The sequence below is a fragment of the Convolutriloba macropyga genome, unplaced genomic scaffold (genome assembly GCF_964194025.1).
Source record: "Convolutriloba macropyga unplaced genomic scaffold, txConMacr16.3 SCAFFOLD_346, whole genome shotgun sequence".
Taxonomy (NCBI): Eukaryota; Metazoa; Xenacoelomorpha; order Acoela; family Convolutidae; genus Convolutriloba; species Convolutriloba macropyga.
In genome coordinates this window covers 127501-130743 of record NW_027451371.1, presented here as the reverse complement: position 1 = coordinate 130743, position 3243 = coordinate 127501, and the positions used below count along the sequence as shown (strand labels likewise).

At 40.9% G+C, this 3243-nt stretch overlaps 1 non-coding gene and 1 pseudogene across 1 annotated transcript in view; both read left to right on the top strand.

The window, feature by feature from the left end:
* The first annotated feature begins 360 nt into the window (after positions 1–360).
* Positions 361–512, top strand: LOC142356615 (5.8S ribosomal RNA; annotated as a pseudogene).
* Positions 513–2195: 1683 nt separating this feature from the next.
* Positions 2196–3243, top strand: part of LOC142356621 (large subunit ribosomal RNA) — a 3522-nt gene continuing 2474 nt past the window's right edge. Inside the window, exon 1 of the ribosomal RNA XR_012761456.1 lies at positions 2196–3243. This exon is cut by the window's right edge and continues 2474 nt beyond it. This is a non-coding gene — a ribosomal RNA (large subunit ribosomal RNA).

Genomic DNA, 3243 nt, shown 5'->3' with positions numbered 1-3243 from the left:
AGTAGGCCCTGGCCGAAAGCGCAGCATGTGAAAGGTATAGATAAAAGTTATCGTTGCAGTCAGTACTGTGTAGTTACTAGTAGCTGGATTTAAGCTCGAAGTGAGACACTGTTGGTGAAACTTCATCATGAGAACGTCACAAGCTGATCACGCTCTATGATATGACTAGTATTATGTTGCTTATAGTAGGCTAAGCGCAAGCCGAAACATCAACATGTGAAAGTCGTAGAATTTTGCGATCAAACTGTGGCTAGTACTTTGATGATGCTTGTAGCCAACCGAATTGGTTGAAAAGCCCAATAAGTAAGCTAACTTGGGAGAGCTTGTTGGAAACAAATGCTACTAGATTGGTCCAAATACATCCTTCAACAGGGGATCACTTGGCTCGCTTTACGAAGAGGAGCACAGCTATATGTGTTAATTCGGTATGAATCGCAAGATTTGTTTACCGACCTCTCTAACGCAAAAGGCGGTCTCGGCTTCGGCTGTTGACTGCGTCCGATTCAGGGTTATATAACTCTCGATTGAACACATTGATGTTCTATTGTTGGTGCTTCCAATAAAATTGGAACACTTAAAGCAGAACCGATTCAAATAATAGCATTCTGATCAATGATTGCATTCCTTGATCAAGAACTGCTGGAGTCATTGTGATGGCGAATTTTCTTCATAAGAAAATTGCAAAGAGACGGAACTTAATGAGACTAGTATTATGTTGTTTCTAGTAAGCGGAAGCTGAAACAGCAACATGTGAAAATCAAGTTTTGTTCAATGATCTCGAGGCGATAAGTACTATGAAGCAACTAGTAGCCTAAGCATGACTCAGATTTGAGACAGTCAAAAAGACTGGCGAAACTTCTTCACATGAAAGTTACATAGAGAACTACAAATGTATACAGCGAGTATTATGTTGTTTCTAGTAGGCGAAAGCTGAAACATCAACATGTGAAAGTTGTCTGCAAACTGTAGAACGATATGTGATTAGTACTGTGCTGTTACTAGTAGCCAGTCTGACTGTAGAAGCCAAGACAAAGGGAAACTAATGCATCTGAAAAGGACAAGTTATGGAAAGGTATGCACGATAAGTATTATGTTGTTTCTAGTAAGCGGCAGCTGAAACATCAACATGTGAACGTCGTTGTGTACAGTAACCTAGAACTATATAGTCCTTAGTAACGTGCATTTACTAGTACCTGTAATTGGTATTCAGACTCAGGCAGTTTGGAATAGTTTGGCAAAGATGCACCAGAGAAAACTGGGATTTGATACAGAAATTGTTGAATACAAGTATTATGCTGCTTCTAGTAGGTTGAATCCGAAACATCAGCATGTGAAAATTGAAAACATTTCTGGTTCGAATTGTCACAAGTATTTGGTGATCTGAGTAGCCAAACTCACTACAACGCCAATTGAAGGCAAAAATTCTCAACGGGAAAAGCTATTCTCATTGAATGAGCTAACAAGACGAGTATTATGTTGCTTCTAGTAGGCGAAAGCCAAAACATCAACATGTGAAAGTCTTGCTGAACAAATTTAATGTTGTTGAGCTCAGTACCGTGTGAATTAGTAGCCATAATTGGCGAGCGAAAATTGAACTGGCGAAACTTCGTCTTTGGAAAATTGCAGATGCCGAGCACTTATTTTGCAACGAGTATTATGTTGACTGTAGTAAGCGAAAGCCGAAACAGCAACATGTGAAAGCTGTTGAAATTTGTGGTCATTTTGCAATAAGTACAAGGAGTGTAACTAGTAGCCAGGTCAAAATTTGGGATAAGAATGAGCAAAAATTCTGCATGAGAACAGTTGAAATTATGAAACTAAATTACAAAGACTAGTATTATGTTGTTTCGAGTACGCGAAAGCGGAAACATCAACATGTGAACGTTTGTAACGAAGTTTCGTTAATTTTCAGCCTAGTACTGAGCAAGAACGAGTAGCCTCATCTCCAATCCCACGCAAAATGTAGTGAAATATGTGAGTGAACCTTATTCACGGTGAGGGTTTCCCGAGGTCTGTATTGCAGCGAGTATTATGTTGCTTCTAGTAAGCGAAAGCTGAAACAACAACATTTGAAAGTTGGAATTAATGACTGAATGGAAACTTCGACCTGCGTTTGATAGTAGTAGCGAACAAAACTGCTGAATCGGTTTCTGTCTCATATTGGTCAGTGAACCAATTAAGAGACAATCAACTACATAACCTGAATTGGGCGAGAGAACCCCCTTAACTTAAGCATATCAGTAAGGGGAGGAAAAGAAATCAACTGAGAATCCCTTAGTAATGGCGAATGAACAGGGAAAAGCTCATCGGGAAGAGAAATGGCAACATTTCTCGGTGTCCGGTATGGTTTGATGCTAGACTGGTGAATTTGTCCTGATGTCTACTGGAAAGTAGCATCAAAGAAGGTGAAAATCCTGTAAAGGTCATTTTCGATACCAGTCATAATGGCTCATTCCTATGAGTAGAGTTGTTTGAAAGTGCAACTCGAAGCTGGAGATATGTCTCTCCAAAAGCTAATTATAAAGCGAGACCGATAGTAAACAAGTACCGTGAGGGAAAGTTGAAAAGCACTCTGAAGAGAGAGTGAAAAGTACGTGAAACTGTTGAAGGGGAACTGGAGTGAGCGTTACCATACTCAATGCCTTGATATTATATTCTCGGCTACCGAGTAGTGTAGTTGTCGTCTTTTGGCAAATCTTGTTAATGAATCGAGCAGAAGTTTTCCTCGGAATTCTTCTTGTTGATTCTAAACAAAATGAGATAAATTGATCTTGATTGCCTGTCTGACCTCAACTTCCTATTCAATGCTCTCTACAGCCCGTCTTGAAACACGGACCAAGGAGTGTGAGTTGCTTGCAAGTGTTGTCGCTCATTGAAAGCGCACACGCGAAATGAAAGTGAACAGTGTAATTTTTATGAATTGCACTACTTTGTGTGGTGAGGGCGCCGATTCGGTGTCCCGCAACCACGGACGGTTTTGCTCTTATTGCATGACTGATCCAGAGCAAGTAGCACACGACCCGAAAGATGGTGATCTATGCTTGGGCAGGGCGAAGCCACGGGAAACCATGGTGGAAGCCCGAAGCGGTTCTGACGTGCAAATCGATCGTCTGACCTGAGCATAGGGGCGAAAGACTAATCGAACCATCTAGTAGCTGGTTTCCTCCGAAGTTTCCCTCAGGATAGCAAAAGCTTGAGCAAGATTGAAAAATCTTCGCAAAGCAATTTCATCGGTTAAAGCGA